General features: G+C 37.8%; 1 pseudogene; it reads right to left on the reverse strand.

Annotated features, from left to right (window-relative positions):
- Window positions 1–392: 392 nt before the first annotated feature.
- Window positions 393–15,540, reverse strand: LOC132641873 (disease resistance protein Roq1-like; annotated as a pseudogene).
- Between the last annotated feature and the right edge of the window lie 5,910 nt (window positions 15,541–21,450).

Consider the following 21,450-nt stretch of genomic DNA (forward strand, 5'->3'; position numbering starts at 1 on the left):
ATCAGTGTAGATAGGCATGAATCTGGTATGAACTCAGAACCAAACACACCAATATTTTCACTCTCAGCCAGTGAAAAATAAAGGTGTGCTTCCCGAAACTTTTGCATTAAGTTTAGGTATTTAAGCATAACTGTTGGCAAGGGCCGGAGCCACATAGGGCCGAGGGGGTTGCGAACCCCTTCGGCAGAAAAAAAAACACTTTATACATTATTAAAATTATTTTTAATGTATATATAGTAGACGTTGAACCATGTTTAGCTTCTTCATATGTTTACTTTTTTATATTTTGAACCTCCTTACTGAAAATCCTGGCTCCGCCACTGACTGTTGGGAGGGATGATTTTGATGTGTAATGGATTTTCTTACTTAAATATTAATTCCATGTCAGATGGAAAAACAAAAAGCTACGTTATTCGCATTATCCTTCTTCAAAAAGTTGTTTTCCTATCGTATCTTTCTGTCCCTCATTGTACAATAATCCCAATGATATTTTACATGGATAATAACAGCCTCCGATAGTATTCCTTAGTAGTTCCCGTCATGATCCAACACGAAGCTACTTACTGACAGGCTTCATAATGCAGCAAAGTTTGATTGAATTCCATTCCACCTCTGTAGACTGCTGCGATAAAATTGTCTATTACCCTTGTAGATCAACTGAACTCCCCATTGTCTCACAATGCGCCCCGGGATAGATGCCTCAAATAGGCAATACTGATTAAGATTCTTAACGTCTGTTGCGCCAGATGCCTGCAGCGAAGAATACAATGGTATGCAGGTAAAGCAAACACACCAGCCATAAGTTCTGGATACCGTGCCCACTTTACATTCTTTCTCTAGCACTGTATTATTGTGTATCAATTTGGCTTTGATGAATGTATAGTCATACTTCCCTGATATCCCCGAATCAGGATCAAAGAAACCTGCTCCCATAAGAGTCACACAGCATATAGCAAAGCCCTCAAACTCATCATTGTACCAATCATTGGGCAGTTCAAACGAGATCGTTTGCTTAGTACTTTGATGTTTAAACCACGTGGGAATTGCAGCTCCAGGAAAGACAATAGAGCAACTTACACGGTGATCAGAGTTAAGGGAAGGGATGAGCACATCATCCATATTGTTTGAGAGAAACAAACAGAAGATCTCATCCAAAACTGAGCTTTCACTGCTCTTTTCTTTATAAGATGGTTGATCAAATCTATAACTGGTGAAGGAGACCAAATTCAATCTCAGATACATCTGTAGCTCTTTAGTACTTTGTTTGGCCAGAAAATCATCTGCATATAATTCCTCTATACTTGAAGGAAGTTTGGGAAGTCCCTTCAGTTTCTGACAGCATGTTATGTTGAGATATTGAAGTCGACAAAGCCGACTGATGCCGTCAGGTAAAGAAGTAAACTTATTTCTACTCAGGTTTAATTCCAATAAATAGGGCAAGAGTATAAGAGCATTAACTTCATCACCAGATAGACAACAACCACTGAGATCTAAGCTTCTCAACCTGTGCAAATCACCAAATGAAGATGGGAGTATCAAACTCCCAGAGAATTGGCACTTACTTCCTCTTCTTAGTGACAGGACTTCAAGTTTGCTGAAGTTTCGAATAGAATCTGGTAGTTGACGAATGGCTGTGTTGCCAGCATAGAGCTCCTCCAGCTGTTGTAGATCAACTAGGCTCTCTGGAAAGATTTCAAGTTTTGAGCAGCCCCTAAGATTCAATATTCTTAGCTTTCTCATCTCAGAAACACTGGTTGGGAGTGTTACAAGGTTCTTACATGAACGCAAATCAAGCAAGCTGACCCCATTTAGCCGTCCTATTGATGAGGGCAGCTCCCCTATTGCGGTACGGCCTAAAAGGAGCTCTGATAGCAAGTCCATTTTTCCCCTAATTTCTGGAAATGTTTCTAGTTTCTCACAACCAGAAAGGTTAAAGCTTTCAAGAGATTCCATCTGATTACTACTTGATAACACCTCAAGATTTTTGCAGTTTTCCATGTCCAGAAAAATAAGGTTTTTAAGATTCCCTATGCATGGATGAACCTCTACCAAGCTTACACAACCTTTCAGGACAACTCTCCGCAGCTGAGGGATATCTGAAAAATTGGGCGTTCTGAGTAAACTCTCAGAAAAACTTAAATTGAGGATTGTCAACTTGTCAAATTCCTGCTTATGAAAAGCAAAAGAATAGAAACGTCAGTATTAATTTTTTTCTTATTTCATTAAAAGATAACTCTGTTTTCAAGACCTAGAACTCTGTTATTGAGATAGATCAACAAATACCTTTGGCTCCTTACAAAGTTGAACAAGAGAACTAAAAGTCATTTTGAGCGCAACAAGGTTCTCTGGTTCAAAATTTGCTGGAAGAGATTCAAAAGTGTAGTATCTCCAATCAAGCCATATCAAGCTACTGGGCAGATGCTTAATAGGTTCAGCAATAGGATCATGACGTCGGACTTCCTCCCCTTTGACCATGAGTAACCTAAGACAAGGCATGTTTCTGAAAGCTTTGCTAAACTTGCATATATGTCGGTCTAAGGCAGTTGGGACCGCTATACCTCTAACTGACTCTGCCCTCTGAAAGAAAGATTAAAATAAAGTAACTCGACTAAACCAGAATTCACATCCAAGCTCAGACCCTATTCTCCTTTAACATACAAATCTTACTCTATATCTTTATTTTTATTTTTATTTCTTTGGTTGTACTTAATAGAGCATAATGGGGCTAGGAAAATAATAAAATTAATGGTATAATATTTATATCTGCCTTCCAATTAGAAGTTCAATAAAAAAAATCATGAATTGATTAAATCTGTATTACATTCTCATGCAACAAGTTCCTACCATACAGTGTAGCATTTAAGAATTGATTTTGTGACGTCTTCAATTAAACCTACAAAGAAAGCAAAGCTAAAATTGTAACGTACCAAACAATAGTTTCCATCATTACTATCTAAAATAGAGTACTTTCTAATACTTGAAATTCAGATATCAAGTTCCAACATGTATTTCCTCATAAACTCTTCTGTAAGAAGGAGTAAACTTCGCTAGAAACTCTTTTACAAGAAAAATGTTCTTCTCAAATAGTACCCTATGCCATCAGTCAAATTATTTTTAGGAGAAGAGAACTTACAAAAACATTAAAACATTTGATTAGAAAGTAAACTTAGAATAAAATAATTTTTTTGAGAGGACAAAAGATAAATCGATGATCTGCACTTCAGCTAAAATGAAGAAACCGAGCTAACATATAAGAAGCAATATAAGAAATAATAGGAGCACAAGATTCTGCAGGTAATCATAATTAAAACTAGAACTCTCGTAAATGTATACTGAGTAAGCTACTCCAATTTACATATTCCAAAGGTGCTGAGTAAGTCTATGAAAACTGAATATGTGATTAACCTGTTCACGTAGATGACTATGTGAGACATGTATGCTGCAAAGCAGTCCGAAAGTGCATATGCAAAGTTACAAGGGTATATTTGCGCCTAAACACTGGAAAGAACTAAGAAAATATGTTATAACAGGATGTCTACTTTTTGTGAAATCCAAACAACGCAAACAGAAAATGGAAAAATCTCCATATTCTCTACCATTAGAGGATATATGTACCTGATTTGTAGAAAAAACAGCTTTTATATCTTTTTCATGCCATAGTCTAGTGTGATTCCATGGCATGTCCTGTTCACCATCATGTGCCACTTGTTGACCCATTTGTTCTATCAAATCATGCATCTCAATCCTTCCTTCTGAAATATATAAAAGTGATCTTTTAGCAAGGACAGCTATTCCTATCTCTGGATTCAAACCAAAACTTTTTAGTATTTCTATCACATAATCTTCCCTTTTTCCTCTAAAGAAACAAGCAATATCAGGAAATATATTCTTGTCTTTGGGGGTCAATCCATCTAGACTCAGGCAGAGCTGCTCAATAACATCTTTGTTCCCAGTGTCTTTGAGTCTATCTAAAGTACTTCTCCTCTCAGTTACGCCTCGTTTGTAGAGAAAACTTCCCAGGACCTTAAGAGCTAAGGGTAAGCCTTTAGCATAATCTACTACGGACTTGGAGAGATTGAGAAACTCTATATCCGGCGATGGTTTCTGAAAGGCATGCAAACTAAAAAGTTCAAGAGCCTCCTGCTTAGACAATTCAGAGACATGATATAATTGGCTGTTTTCACGAAGTAAATCACTGTCTCTAGTTGTTATAATGATTCTACTACCATCAGCATACCAGTCAGGCATTCCAACTAAATTCTCCAATTGGTGCTGATCATCCACGTCATCAAAAACAATTAAGACATTCCCGAGACAAAGATTATCTTTAATCCTGCTCGCTCCTTCAAAAACACCTTGTATTTCAACTGATTTACAATTTGAGATTCTTGAAAGGAGTGTTCTCTGCAAGTGCTTCAGCCCATTCATCTTTGATTCATCTCGAACTTTTTCAAGAAAACAAGACCTCTGAAACTGATGAGAAATCTTGTCATAAAGTTTTCTAGCAATAGTTGTCTTCCCCACGCCACCCATGCCCCATATTCGGAGAAAACGAACACCACCTGATCCAACTCCCAACAACGACTCCACTCCACCAATTCGAGCTTCGATTCCCACTAAATGCTTTTCGGTAGCTGAAATTGTGCAGTGCATATTTGGAAAATTATCGTTTATAATCTGGTCAATACATTTTGCTTCATTCCTGCCAAGTAAAAGCACAATAAGGGGTAGTGAAACATAATAAATTCTAAAGAAGCCAAAAGTGGTGCCTATACTACGCCCAATGCTTCTTTATAACTATATAACATGTCAAAGGAAACAAGACCTTCAAGTTCACAAGAGATCTCATCAAAAAGTTATCTAGCAAAAATGGTGCTCCCTGTGTCACCTTTTCTCTTACCTTACATTCCAACCCACCCCAACCTGTGTGGGGGTTCACCTAAAGTTTGTTAAAGTGTGTTGTAGTCCAGAAACTTTAATAATACATCCAGCTGAATTCTACCCACATGAGGTAATTTAATATTTTTTATTTTAAATTAGATAAAAGATCTTGAAGTACTGTCATTAAAATCAGAGTTTTAATTATCAAGGAAAAAAGTCAAGAGTATATGGAATTGATTTTTTATGTTTTTACTAATCAGAAATTAACGGATCCATTAATCTTTCATCATATTCTTGAAAAGTTAGTTTATTTTATTTAAAAAGGTAAAATCCAGGAATTGACAGTTCAAACAGCATAATTGAAAAAAGATGAACAGGTCGCGTGAAAATTGAATCAGACTCAAGGATTCTATGGAGCTACTACTCACCCATTGGCAATTTTGCGAACATCCCATCCTCCTATATTGGCTGCATCACGTAGAGCATCCTTCCATCTCTGCAACTTCTCCAAATCAGTACCCTTGAGATATGCCTCGTGCTTGGCCAGTGCTTTAGCAAAGCTATTTCTCTGCATGCGTACATCTGATGGCTCAACCTTATAGAAGACTGGGATGGCTTCCTGACCCTTCTTGTTTACACACTCCATGATCTTCGCGAGCTCCTCCTAGCACCATTTGGATGAAGCATAGTTCTCAGAGAAGATGATAATGGAAGTTCTTGACTCCTCAATGGTTTCCGAGAGCTCTGACGAAATGAATTTTCCTCTTTGAAGTTTCTCATCGTCCTTGAATGTCTTGATTCTTCTGTCTTCTAAACATTTGTAAAGATGAGCGACAAAGTTATTGCGGGTATCTTCCCCACTAAAACTCAAGAAAGCATCATATTTCCATTTTCCGAAGGATTCATATTTGGAAGCCATGAGTTGTGTTGGAGTTCTGGTGATCTGCCAAAAAAAAAAAAGAGGTGAATTCTTTGGGATTAACAGTCCAGGAGGGAAAAGAATGAGATGTATAAGAAATGGAAAATCTCCAGGAACATTTAAAGAAAGTAGTGTATAAAAATTTTGTATCATTTTCCCCCACTTCTTCTCTGTCTCTTTTACATTCACTTTTCTTATTAGTTGCCCCCTCTTTTTTTTTTTTTGAAAAAAAAAAAGTTTATATTTAGTCCCTAACTCAAAATGTCAAATTCAATGGATCCTTAAATATTGATGTGTCTCAATTGTATACTCAATACTATTGGACTAAACCACTGTCAATGGATAACATACATATCTGCTCACCTGAGAAAAAGGGTAGCTCGGACACTAACACCATTACAAGAGAGTTGAGCTGATGACACTATTTTAAAATTTTGCGTAATGGTAAAAGAAGAGATTGAAAGGGAGATTGAAGTGGAGAGAACGGATATGGTAGTTCATTTAATAGAGCGATTATATGGCTATCAGACTGGTTTGATGGTAGATACAGGGAAGATTATCCTATTTAGGTAATGCTACATGTATTTCCCATGATAGATATTTATCTCATAAGATCTAATGAATATTGAATGTCACGGAAATTGGGCTGCATGTTGAGATTGCTGAAAGGCTTATCAAAGAAAGGTATGTACACCATCCTTGTGTTTTAAATAAATATGGAAATCATGAAAAAAATTGCATCTTTTATCCTGTCTTCAAGTCTGAATTTAAAAGTACACAGGAAGAAAGTGTACAACTGTCATTATTCCAAAAGAGCCCTTCACAATGACGACTCTCTTTTGAAACCATGCAAGCATCAAGTCATACATGTTCTAAAATACCTTGAAACAAGCAACCTATTAACATCCAATCACCCGTTTTTTTCCCTACCATTGAAAACTGCTTCTTGTTTTACCTTCCATCCTCAAAAGTCTCGCATCATCATATTGTCTCTACTGTAAAATCCACACCCTCATTCTATTCTCCAATGGAACAACAAGCAACAACCTCCGCTACTCCTCAAAAGCCCCAAACCACTTCTTCAACCACTTTCAAGTTTCAACCCTATTACCACCACCATTTATAATTTCGAACCCAATTATGCCTTAATTATCAACAAAGAAATACCCGCAAGTACAGTTTCAACCTCTAACCCACAAATCCAAAATCCTAGGAGAACCAAAGCAAAAACATGTCACATAGATGGACCAATTCGCTCTGATGACTCCCAATTCGACCCATCTCTAGTATCCTTCTCTGACCATTCCAATGTTCTTGAAACACTAGTGATCTACTTGAAGTACAGGGAGAAGAGACTCGAAGCCTGATTTGCAAAATGTCAGAGTTAAAAGGAATATACGATCTAGGTCCTCTCGAACAGATATATTAAATTATTGTTAAAAAGGTTGCAGTAATAGAGGAGACAGGGCTAGCTCATGTAGTAAGATCTATTGAGGAATTAGTGGTTGAAAAAGACAAAGTAGAGGAAAAGATTGGTGGAGCACACAGTGAGGGGGAAAACCCGCAACTGAAGCAGATTCACCTGCTGGGGTACATGATGCAGAAGCTAGAGTAAGTTTCGCTGGTGTTGGTGACAAGACAGAGGTGGTAGATGAACCGGTGGAAACTACAAAATCTGTAGAAGAAGTAGTGGCTGGGTTACTGGAAAGTTTGGGTGAGAGTGATGCAAAGGCAACTGAATCAGATCAAAATCTTGAACCCTCTATTGATGCTCAGGGAGATTCACCAACAACTGACACCCATGTGCCCATAGAACAAGTTGTTGAACTTGGTCTAACAGTATAAAAGTATATTCCAATAGAACATGCTGCTCAACCTATCAGCGGCGGCTCAACATAATTGGAGGCCTAAGGCGAGGCCTTAATTAGAGGCCTAAACCCTAAACAAACTTCATACATACTTTATTTGAAATTTATTTTTGCTAACTTTTTTTAGCTGCAAAATTATTACTTAATAATTGTTATAATCGATTTCTTTGATTTTTTTCAATTGTTAATTTTAGGCAAGATATTATGAAATCCAACGTTAAATCACATCCTTCCACTAAGGAAATCATTAAAGGAATTGTTAACATAATTCTCTAAGCGTTAAGTTGACAAATTTTAGATAAAAATAATAGGATTAGAACGATAGAATCTAATTCAAGAAGTTGATAACTTGATATACCCACTTTGATCATATGCTTGCTACAATGCTTGACAACCTTTAAAAAAGAAAAAAAAATTGCAATACACTTTGCTCAATATTTTTCGACTATTGGCTCTTATTTATGACAAAGTATTACTCTAACTTATCAGAGATTTGAAGAAAGAGAGTACAAAAAGAGTTGAAGAGAATAAAATAATACTATGAGTGAAAGAGAGTATGCAAAGAGTTAAATAGAATAAAATAATGTGAGTGCTTGCGGAAAGAATGTAAGATGGCAAAACAGCGTTTTTTTTATTTCTTCTATTCGAAAAATGTTAAAGAGAATAAAATAATATAAAATTTCTAAAAATATTGTACTTTTTTTAATCATAAATGAGTAATCTCTTTAAGGAGAAGTTAACACATAATTTATTTGGGGTAAAATTTGGGGCCCCCCAAAATTGGGGCCTAAGGCAAATGCCTTATTTGCTTACCCATAGAGCCGGGCCTGCAACCTATCCAGGAAAGGCAGCTGCTGATAAAGGTAATAATGACGACGATGATGTGCTCATTACTGACTTTGTGATGAAAAAGGTGTCTAGGCTTAGAAAGGCATCTGGTGGTCCAGTTCTAAAGCCCAATAATGAAATAGCTGAGGAAGGTTCTTCAACAGTACTCAGAACCCCACATACGAAGGGACAAAAGAGGAAGGCTGAGAAAGATAAAAAAAAGGCAATGTTGGCAAGCAAAAGAAGCATTGCTCTAAGAACAAGGGCTACTAAGTCTGCTTCAGTATCTTTGACTGAATCAGCAGAGGAGAGAGAGAATACTGAGAGGGAAAGGAAAAGAAAGGGTAAGACTCTGGTCACTCCAAGGTCAAGACCAACTGCGACAAAGAAACATGTTAGATAACCTGTTTCATCTAAGCAAAAATATCAGTTCAAGCTGGTGAATCAGCCAACTGAGAGTGAAAAGGATGAATCTTCCGAGTCAAAGGACCGAGACTTCAAAGACATGAAAAACTACTTCGACTCAGAGGAATTAAAAGATCCAACCAAGCGGACAATCTTGATGATCAAAAGGTAGTCAGTACTGAGAGGTACAGTAGTCACTAGTCATGGGGGACCTGAGATGGATGTATTGTTAGAAAGGATTGAGCGCTAAGGATGGAGTAACCTGTTTCTTCCGACAGATGAAAAGAGAAAGATATGCAAACAACAAGTCATTGAATTCTATACTAGTGCTACTTTTAATGGAGAGCAACTCACTAGCACTGTACTGGGAGTTGAAATTGCGTTAAATGTTCAGAAGTAGGGTGAAATTTTCTGCATGTGCCCTCTGTGGGTTAGGCAAAGTATGCAGAGAATGAATGGTCATCACTCCAAGGAATGGCAAGTGTTGTGGACATGACAAGAAATTTCTCAAACAACCCACCAGCCAAGCACCATAAGAGGGTACTAAAAAGAGAGATGCCCAAGCTTTACCAACTATATTTTGAAGTAGTTCATCGTATGGTTGTGCCTAGGAAGGAAGGGAGGGCTGAGGTAGTCTTCTTGGACATGGCACTCATGGATCTTCTCGACACTAGAGTCCAAATAAATCTTTCCAGTCTCATGATTCAACACATGTATAGGATCTCTCCGCGGGAGAATAAAGGTTGTGGGTTGGCCTATGGGTTCTGGTTGGCTTAAATCTTAGACTATTTCAAAGTTCCCATTAAAGTCTGGCAGTATTAGATGGCGAAGGATGTCTTTAGAACTTTGGAACTTCCTGTTGGGGATGCTGATGAGGAGCTGCAAATCTTAAGGGATCAACTTGCAGCCAAAGAGGCTGAGATTGCAGCATTGAAGAATAAGCATCACTATGACATATGTTGCAGATCAAGTATAAATGTGAGCAAGAAGTTCTAAATGCTCAGATTTTGAGTCTGCAGATTACACTAGATAAGGAGAAGGCAGAAAACACTAAGATATTCAGGATATAGTCGCTGCTTTTACTAAAGACTCCTTCTCAACCTCCAAACCATCCTCCTAGTTTCCCTCAGTTATCCCTTCTGTTCAATCCCTGACCCTTTTCTAAAATTACAGGTCTTGGTTTCTTTTGGTCTATATGTTTGTTTGATACCTCTATGTTGGTGTTTTTTTTTATGACATGAGAACCCGCAGCAGTTAACTTTCGGGTGCGCACAAGATAAACCCAGCTCCTTTACAATAGCTCGCAAACCACACGAGAGAGATAAACCGCACTAGGCAAGCCCCGTGGGACGAGCTTGACCCAGATGGCAAATCCCCTGCAGTCGTAGGCAAATGGTTTCGAACCTGAGACCTCCATTATGAAAGCCCCATGCTCAACCAACTGAACCACCCTTGCGGGTTGCCTCTGTGTTTGTGTTCTCTTTCAATGATAATGGAAACTGTTTTGCTCTCCTATATTTCTTTGTTATCTTTTTGTGCTTCAAAATATTCAAGAAGATATAAATTGAGCTAATGTTTCTATTGTGTGTATAAGTGATAGCCCCACTGGCCATGAGTTTTATATTGCAAGTTCAAATTAATGCATAACTTATCTGGAATAATTTTCTAATGATGTCAAAAGGGGGTAGTGTTGTGTAATGCTTATAACCCATATATGCTAACCTGGTTCAATCTTAGTTGTTGGTGTTCATTTTCTAGGCTTTGAGATGTCTGGAACAGGTTACACAAATGCTTAAAAACATGGGTTTGTCATCATCAAAAAGGGGAAATTTGTTGGCATAAGCATGCGTGTGTTTTGATGATTGACAAAGTAAATGAACAAGGCAAGTAAACCAGGTTTAGAGACAAATGCTGAGATAAAAGTATTGGACTTAACAATGCGGATGAACCAGGTCTGTAAACATGTTCTATCCAAGAGACAAATGAAGACAAAGTGAATGAACCAACTGCAAGGCGAAGTGAATGAACCAGAAAATGCAAGACCAGGGTGATTGAAACAGGTCTATGGACATTTTCCATCTCAGACACTGAGACGATTCAGAGATGAATGAGACAGGTGCTTGAACCAGGTCCAAGAACATGTTCCAACTCAGAGTCCTACTGCGAGTACGATTTGTGATTTATCGTAAAGACTTGGCAAACAAGTTGCAGGGTTTCTTGCCATAATTTTCAAGATACTTCAGACTTCTACAAGGGCATCGAAGTCGCGTGAAAGCAAGAATAACTCTCATTATGGGCCTTACCATGTAGGGATTGAGTTCAACCTATGCAAACCTAATACTATATATATCCAAGTCCTGCTATGAAGAAGGGAGAGAAAATCAGAATATTGAGCAAACCATGTCAATGCAATAATTGAGAGAGTTCTGATTATAGATGTGAGACCTGATACAACGAAGAAGATTGAAGAATTTGTTTCATAGAGTTTATGATTACAGTTCTTGAGTCTAGAATCTTGTATTAGGAGTGTTTATCAAGTTGTACCTTTATTAGCTTTCAGAGAAGCAATATTCATAGGTATAACGTTATTCAAATTCAACTTCAAGTTGGGATAACTTGAAGTGGGCTCATTAGTCTAGGGAGATTAGTGAGATTGAAATTAGAGTTTAGCTTCTAGGTTACAGAGTCTGTAACTTGAATTTGCAAATGCTCACCATTGTAGTGGTGTTCGAAAAAATTCCCACAGAGGTGTAGGTCGTGGTTTTTTCACCCTTTGTGAGCGGGGTGGTTTCCACTAAATATTTTTGTGTCCTTACGTTTTTGTCCTTATTATTCCATATAGAATAATGTGATCTATCCAATAGGCGAAAAATTGGTATACATTAGGATAAAGAACTGGTCGTGCAAATTAACCAATAGTTTATTGTCTTGCCAAAGAAGGCCTCGCCCCAATTTATCCATGCGTTTTCAAAAGATCTCAGTGTAATGTATAAAAGGGATTTGAATACGTTTTAGACCTACTGAGCCAAAAGTTATTTAAATATTTTTTCATTTGAAATGGATTAGATCTTGTTTAAATCATGTTTGAGTATACACTTCTGCATTTATTGTTGGAAGCTTACAAGCTAATGTTTATTGCAATGAAGTTTCACTTGACTTTTTATTTCAAATGTTGAAACTATGATTTGATATAAATCTTTAAGGTTTTATATCAAGTGTCAAATGCATTGAATGTTCCATAAAGTTCTGTCCCAACATAAGTTAGAGAGAGTTGATAATAATTACTTAATGATTACTATAATGGTGTGCACTCAGCCTTTTGTGGGCCCCTACTTTACATATTTCATGATGAGGTGTGGCACGTGATGAGCATGCTAGGATGACTCACTTTCCCGAATTATATAGGTGAGTCGTGATAGGTGTTCCCTTGTACTTAGGTGCTTGTCCCGAGTGGTCTTTTACTCCATGCTTTAGAGGCTTCGTAGATTGTCGAGTCGGGTTGTACTAATGGTTATCCGCATTGCATGGACGAAAAATATTTATTGAGATGTAAATTTCTTGATTGATATGAAATGGGGCGAATAAGCCAAGGTTACATGTTTCATGCATGGGTTACAAAATGTTTATGGTTTTCAAATGCCTTTCGCATTTACTTTAGTTCATTTGGTTGGGGCATTTCATATGGATTTGGTTAGCTCATGGGTAGAGTGTCGGATGTCGGTCACGTATCACTGATGGATTTTGGGCTGTGACACTAGCACCAAAGTATATTGTAGAATTCGATGTCTACTTTTTTGTGAAAGCAATGTCCAAGAGAAAATGGAAAATCTCCCGAATTTTTAACCATTAGAGGACATACATACCTGACTTGCAGAAAAATCAGCCTTCATATATTTTTCATGCCAAAGGCTACTATTGCAATTCCATGGCTTGTCCTGCTCATCATCACATGCCATTTGTTGACCCATTTGTGCTATTGAATCACGCCTCTCAATCATTCCATTTGACACGTATAAAAGTGATCTTTTAGTAAGGACATTTATTCCTATCCTTGAGTCAAAACCCAATCTATCCATTAATCTTATCACATCACGTTTCGCTCTTCCTCTAAAGAAGCATGCAATATCCATAAAGATATTTCTGTACTCGTCACCCAATACATCTAGACTTAAACTAAGTAGCTTAACAATTTTTCTATTTCCAAAATCTTCAAGTCTATGTAATTTACTTCTCAGCTCGTCCATGCCTTGTCTATAGAGACAAGACCCCACGACCTCCAGAGTTAAGGGGAAGCCTTCAGCACAATCTACTACACAATTCGAGAGCTCTTCAAACTCCTTAACAGGAGCCAGTTGTTGAAAGGTAAGCCAACTAAAAAGTTCAAGAGCCTCGTGTCTAGCCAGTCGAGGTACACAATATAACTCATTATGCTTCCAGTAAATCAGTGTTTCTAGTTGTTGTGATGATCCGACTGCCATCACCAAACCAATCGCGTTTCCCAACTAAACATTCCAACTGATGGGTGTTATCCACGTCATCAAGAACAATTATAACCTTCTTGAGACGAAGAATTCCGTTTGGCCAATAGGCTCTGTCACTTGCCACATCCACAAATTCTTGCTCCAAGATTTGTGAAAGAAACTTTTGTCTCAAATCGCTCAGTCCATGCTTCTTTGAAACTTCCCTAACATTTGCAAGAAAACAAGACCCTTCAAATTGACAAGATATCTCGTCAAATATTGCTCTTGCAGCAGTTGCCTTACCTACACCACTCATCCCCCATATCCCAATAAAAGAAACACCACCACATTCAACTTTCAACAACGATTTTATTTCCTTTACACGAGATTCGATTCCCACTGGGTATTTGGTAATGCCTCGAATCTCCAAAATTTTGTCAACAATTTCTTGGATACATTTGTCCTCCTCCCTATGTCAAAAAAGAGTCTTATAATAAGAAGAAGAAAAAATTGAAACATAATAAATGATGAGGAAGCTAAAAGCAAACCACATTCCAGCACATGCAACATTGAAACTTCTCTAACATTTTCAATACAACTAATACCTGCATGTTGACAACAGATCTTGTCAAGTAGTATCTTTCTTGGAATAGTTTTCTTCTCTATCGCACTTATTTATCCCATTACCAAACAAACCCCGTCGATCCCACTAAAAAAATCAAACTTAGGCCACATAAGATTTAATTTCAGAGGATAGATTGTTCAGCTGCAACTTAAAAATTACACAAGCTAACCTCATACACACCATAGTTAGCTTGATCTCCAATCAAACAATTCTTTCAAACTCGAGCTCGAAACTCAATTATGAATCTTACTTGACTAGAAAGTTCATGTGATATGGCCCAACGAAAGACAAATGCACATTTAAGCTGGTTAATCAATTTCATATCTGTTGGAAATACAACCAGTAGGATAAAATTCAACTACCTCCAAGGTCAAAAACCAGAGGTCATAAGCAATTCATCCGTCTTACAACATAACAACACCCATAAACAAAGATAGATTCCCCAAAAGAGGAAAACAAAGAAGGGGGGAATAGTAGGGCTGGCAAAATCAGCCCATGAAATATGACCCGCCCAATCCGCCCATGTTTGGGCTGACCAATGACTGCCCCATTTATTAGCTCAGCCCATTTCAGCTAACCCATTTCAACCCACGAGAATTATGCAACTCAAGTTGACCCATCCGAAATCTTTTCAAAAAGACATTTTTGATATGTTATATACAGCCATAATTAAGAAAGAAATAGTTTTATTAGGTACAAAAACTTAACACAAGGAAATTAAAACTTAGGAAGAATTGAGCAGGTTGGGTTATGACCCGCTTTTTAGCCATTCTAGGAAAACCCATTTCTGTCAAGTAACTTTTGGGCGGTCAATAATCCGTCCATTTTGACCTGCTCAAATTCAACTCAACCCACCCATTTGACATCCTAGTGACAAATAGAGATGCTAACTTATCCAATGATAAAAGATGCAAGCAATATGTTGCGTTTAGTAAACAATTTTTACCTTATGAACACTGAAAGTGATTGTGCCGACTCCATCCCCATAAGAAATTGGTATCGTGTTATGTTATATATTTTACGTAGAGAGTCTACCCAAATCTGCGTCGTCTCCACAGAAAATCCTCCAAATGTGTCATGATCAGCAAACATTTCAGTCGACCAACTTAGTAACCTGGGTCCATTCCATTCATTATCATCATAGAAGACTGTTATGGGAATCTGACCCTTACTCTTTACACATTCCATTATCTTGGTCAGTTCCACCAAGCACCTGTGGCTTTCCTCATAATTGCCGGATATGATTATAATGGAAATTCTTGACTCCTCAATGGCTTCCATGACTTCTTTTCCTCTCTTAATTTCACTATCATAATCTGGGAATACACTAATTTCCTCTTCTTCCAGACGTTGATAAAGACGGTGAACAGAGACATTGGCGTAAGAGAGGTCCATGCTATGACTCAGGAAGGTATCATATTTCCATTGTTTGACAGATTTGCTTTGGGAAGCCATAGAGAATGAATAGAGAAAGAAGATGTGAAGATCTGGAATCAAGACCGCAGAGAAAAGGCCATAAATAGTCCTTTAACTACGGAGTTGGGCGTAAAATGTAAGCGCACAAACTCATAAACCTTCGTCATATTAATGTTAAACCATTCCTCAAATCTCTCTCTCCCCGCTTCTTTTTCCTCAAGTTCCTCTTGTTAAAAAAAAAAACATTCTGGCACTGGTGTCGCTCTCGAGTCTCTGAAATTCGAAAAGACAAACTCAGGCACATAATTTCTGTAACCATTCTTCTCAAACACTACTAAAAAACTAGCAAAAACCGATGGACTACGTCGGTTATTTTTTGCACAAAAATGTGCAAAAAAATATAATTATTTTTTATATTATTTTCTAAACTAAACCGATGGAGTCCGTCATTTGTTTTTTAAAATCTTTGTATAAAAAAACCGTCGAACTCTGTCGATTTTTAGAGCGAAAAAACAGTATAAATTAAATCAATGTAAGTATATGAACAAAGAATATCAGTGATCTGGTGGTAAAGCCCTTTAATGCCAAGAAACATACCCGGGTTCTATTCCAAGTTCCTACATTTCATTCTTTAATTTTCAAAAAAAAAAAATGACGGGATTCCGTCGGTTTTTTAAATTTTTTTTCTTTACAAAACCGACGGACTCCGTCGGTTTTCTGTCAGTTTTAACTGATGCAATCCGTCGGTTACGAAAAGCGATAGAGAACTTGAGGAAAAAAATTGAGGTTAAAGAATGAACTTGAGGGAAAAGAAGGGGGGAGAGAGAGAGACAGGTTTGAGGAATGGTTTAACATTAATCTCACAGAGGTTTATGGATTTGTACGTTGTTTGTATAAAAAATAGACGGAGAACAAATTTGATAAGTTTTTGAATAGTTAAAGGACTAAAACTAGTAAGTGTATAGTTAAGGGACCATTTTAGACCTACTCCCATAGATAAGGGACTATTTATGGTGTTTTCTCCAAGACAGCACAAGCATGTGAAAACTAGTGAGATGAAAAGGAAACAAGCATTGACCCTGGGGTCAACTCACTTTTTTGCCTCTGTTTTCCTTTGCTCTGTTCTTTGAAAAATCTTTGTGGATCTAGTCCTCCTCATTTAGTTTCTTCGAAAATTTAAGTAAAGGTGACCTTTAAGTTTGGAAATTACTAGAGGTGACTTGTAGGAACCACATCAAGTCAAAACCTAATTAAATTTGGGATTAAGAAAATTGGGGTTAAAAATGTATTTTGCCAAACTTGTTAATCTTTTATAAAATAAAAAAAAGACCCCAAATCATTTAATCCAACCCCTCATTTATTTCAAACTCAACATCGGTCCAATATCAAACCACACGAACTTCATTCAAAACGGGAACTGATCTCAACTGCTCCTTCAAACTTTCAACTTCAAACCCACGAACTGATCTCAACTATTAAATGTGCTTCTTGAAACCGTCTTCAACCTCTTCAAAAGCCGAGTCTCATACGAACTGCTTCTCTCCATTTCTCTCAGGTAAAATCGCTCAACTTTTTCTTCTTTTAAAGTTAGGGTTTTGAAATCAAAGTGAGAAAATGATGATTTTGGTCAGAGAAGAAGAAGAATAACATGGGTTTGTCTGCAATGTTGTTTATTTTGTTGTTCAATGCTTGAGAAACCCTTATTTGCTGTATTTGTTCGAGTTGTTGGGGTTTGTGTGTTTGTAAATAGTGTATGTGGTTGTGAAATTCTGGTTTTTGGTGTTGTTTGTGTTCTCGTTCTCCTTAGGAGTTCGAAAAAAGGGCATGTTGGGCTTGAAAAAACCCGCATTTGCTCTATTTGTTCCACTTGTTGGGGTTTCTGTGTTGTTAAATAGTGTATGTGGTTGTGAAATTATGGTTTTTGGTACTTTTTGTGTTCTTGTTCTCCTTGGGGTTTCAAAAAAAGGGTTTGAATTTTTTTTGGATTTTTTCCAACAGGTGAGTAAGTTGTTGCAGCAACTTCAGCACTTGTTTAACAGTTGAGGTTGGTTTATTTTGTTTAACTTGTGATGGTTGTGTGTTTGTATTGAAACAAACGTTTTTTCTGGTTCAAAAGTTAGAGTTTTGAAATAAAAGTACGAAAATGACTAATTTTGGTTAAAGAAGAAGAGGAAGAACATGGGCAGGATGTCTATGCAATGCTGTGTATTTTGTTCAATTTTTTACTGTTGTGTGTTTGTACTACACTGATATTGCAGCCTGATAGTGAAATAGATGTTGTTGTCCTGTTGTTGTCCTATTGTTGTCCTTGTAAGGCTTAGGAAAAATGGCCTTGCCATTTTTATTTTTTTTTACCCAACAGCTGAGTAATCTGTTGCAACAGATTTCTAATCTGTTAGTAAAATCCAACAGTTGCTGAGGTTGTTGCAGCAAGTGAATATGTTGTTGCAACAGATTTAAAATCTGTTGAAAATTGTTAAAACAGTTGTTGAGGAAGCTGCAGCAACTGTTCTGATGGTTTCCAACAGATTAGTCTGTTGGAACAACTCAATCATATGTTCCAACAACTTTACCAGTTGTTGCACCAGATTATCCATCTGCTGGAATTAATCAATACAGTTGCTGAGGAAGCTGCAGCAACTGTATAAATATTTTCCAACAGATGTATAATATGTTGCAACAACTTATGAAGTTGTTGGAACATATGATGGAGTTGTTCCAATATATTACACACTTGTTGCAACATATGCTTCAGCTAAAACTTGTAAAAATTCATTATTTATTTACTTTAAATGGTGCACAAATCAATTGAAAGTGTTTTTGCTTATCTCTTGTGTGCAGATAAAATGTCTTCACGAAAAAGAAAAGGGGAGGAATCATCGAAATCATCTACAGTTAGTAAAAGAGCTAATGGGCCATCATTAGATGATCTTGCTGAACAGGCAAATATTCTTTCTGAACAAACTGCTGAACAGGAAACCTCCCAAGTAGGAGTTTCTGGCCAAGAAGAAGAAGAAGAAGAAGATGATGATGATGATGATGATGATGTAAATAATGATGACAATGAAGAGGATAAAATTGCATCTTTTGAAAGGTCAGCGACCGGGGCTGTTGATTCTTCTATTGGGACTGATATTGACAGACCTTCCACTGATGAAGTTGTCAAAACTTTCAGTATTGAGAAGTTCCGTGTGCAGATGTCGATGGATAAACTAGGTGATTTGAATGGTGATCTTGTTGTAAAATCAGTCATGGGCAAGCCCTTTGATCACTTTAGGAAGATACTTCAGGAGGAGGACTTGGAGGATTTCTTCAGGGCCACATGTTTTGGCATGTATCTAGATTTGCCTAAGGACAACAATGCAAGGTTTCAAATGACCATTGTGTATGGTCTTCTCAAACGAGAATTATTTGCAGCAAAACTGATGAGATATGGATAAACTACTGCGGCATGTCAGTTTGTTTTGGCATCAAGGAGTTTGCCATAATCACCGGACTGAGGTGTCATGATCCTTCTCAGCCTCTTCCTACAGTTACATTAAAGAAGGGAGCCATGACACCCAAGTCATCCAAGGGAGCCAAGACACCCAAGTCATCCAAGGCAGCCAAGAAAGGCAAAGCCAAGGTTGATGATGATTTGGATTTAGTGGATGTTTGTGGAAAAAGCTACAAGGCAGCGGATTTGCTAGCAGACATGAAGTCAGAAACTATGTCAAGAAAGCACAAGGAGTCATTGTGCTTAGTTTGGTTTGTGAATTCTATTCTTTGGGCAAGGGATGTAAAGAATAATATAGAACTTGGTTTGATTAAACTGTCGGAGGATCATGAGGCATTCAATAACTATCCATGGGGTCATAAAAGTTTTAACTTGCTGTTGAATATTTGTGCAAAGCTTTGAACCCTAATGTGAAGACTTCCAACATCTATGGCTTCCCGTGGGCCTTCATGGTAAACTTTCTTTCTTCAATGTTAAATCTTTTTAATTCTTTTCCTTCATTGATATTCTGATTTTTTGTGGCATAATTTTTTCTAGGCTTGGGCATTTGAAGCCATTCCTCACCTACGAAGTCAAGTCAGGGACTACTCAGAAGAATTTTGTTTTCCAAGGATCCTCAGATGGTTGACTACCAAAAACAGCAACAAAAAAATGAATCTTGATCTTTTTAACCCCCCCCCCCCCCCCCAAGGAAGCAGTAAGTCAGAATCTGTTGGAAAATATCCCTGAATAGTTTTATAAGAAGTAACTACTTGTTGCAACAGATACATTTATCTGCTGCAACAACCTCAGAATATGTTGGAAAAATCAAAACAGTTGCTGAGGAAGTTGCAGCAACTGTTCTGATATTTTCCAACAGATAGTGAATATGTTGCAACAACTCCTAAGATGTTGGAACAACTTGATCAGTTGTTGCAACAGGTTCACAATCTATTGGAAAATATCAGAACAGTTTCAGAGGAAGCTGCAGCAGCTGTTTTGGTTTTTCCAACAGCTAAAGAATATGCTGCAACAACCTAGGAGGTTGTTGAAACATATGTGGGGGTTGTTCCAACAGATTACACACTTATTGGTTAAATATATCTGTTTTGTTTATGTAGGTTGTACATCCAAGGCTTATCCCGACAATACGAGAGGTGCAGATGCCATGCCTTGTTAGTTTAGGGCATAGGGAATCTGTGCATGATGAATTGATTGATCAGATAAAAGAAGAATTGGCTGGAGCCACAACCGTCATAAGGGCTGGTGTTGTTGATGGTGGTGGTGATGGAGTTGGTGGTGGTGATGGTGATGGTGTTGGTGATGCTGTTGATATGAATATTGTTGTTGATGTTGCAAGACAGGCAGTGGAAGGTCTTGCTGATAAAAGAAGAGATGATGATGGTGGTGGTGACGGAGTTGGTGGTGGAGTTGGTGGATATACTCCCCAAAGTGGTGGTGGTGGGAGATCACACATATCCCTTATAGATTTGGTAGATATTCTTCAGTTGGTGCCGGTTCCTCCAAGGTGTATTCTTGTGCTTGTGAATGTAGTACTTGCAGGCTGAAAATGGAGGCTTGATAAACAAGGTTGAAGAGTTGCTTCAGGCACAAAAAGATACGAATTCAGCTATAAAGAGTTTGATGTCCAAGAGGGGTGTCCAGCCATCCAAAACGCTCAGCTCACCCTATACTCCTATTGGGATTCGCAAGAGGGCAAAAACAATTTCCAAGGCACTTGCTGATTGTAGAGCAAGGAAAACAAGTACTCCACAGAAGTCTATTGCTACTCCTCCTGCTGAAGTTGTGCCACAAGTGCTGAAAAAAGTTGATATTTTCAAGCGTGTAAACCCCCAAAAAAAGAAGAAGCTTGAAACCTTGATCAAATCCAAAAAGAGTGGGAGAGCACTGTACTCAATGCATGAATTTGGGCCCAAAGACTTCAAGGTTATGACAAACATGCACGAATGGTGGCAGGATTGGGTAAGTTTCAACACTCATATATATGTATATAATTCAGTATGATGTTTGAACAAGTCATGTAATTCGATGAACTTGTTGCAACAAGTTAACTAGTTGTTACAAGAAGTTACTAACTTATTGCAACAAGTTAACTAGTTGTTCCAACAAGTTAACAACCTGTTGCAGCAAGTTCACTAGTTGTTCCAACAACTCTAACTACCTGTTGCAGCAAGTGGCTGACTGTTTTGATACTTTTACTGCAGTATGTAGATGAAATCTTGTTGCTGATGCGTATGAGGCAGCTCAATTTCCCTGAGTACTATGATTCCTCTGATAGAATCATGGACCTCAACTTCTACCATCACTGTCGCAACAGGTACTTAGGATTGTCCAATGAGTCTACAAATGTGGGTGCCGTGCCCTATGATCAAATACTTGCTCTCTTTAGGTGGGACGATGATGGTCTCGCTTTTCCCAGAGGTAGTGTGCCCTACCCAGGTGGCTGCGAGTGGATTGGTGCCAAAAGGATCATAGCTGTCATGAATATTAATGACAACCATTTTGTCACTGTTGAGATCATCATTGAGGAGGGTATCATAAATGTTTATGAT

This window comes from Lycium barbarum, chromosome 1 (assembly GCF_019175385.1).
Source record: "Lycium barbarum isolate Lr01 chromosome 1, ASM1917538v2, whole genome shotgun sequence".
NCBI classification, from domain to species: Eukaryota; Viridiplantae; Streptophyta; class Magnoliopsida; order Solanales; family Solanaceae; genus Lycium; species Lycium barbarum.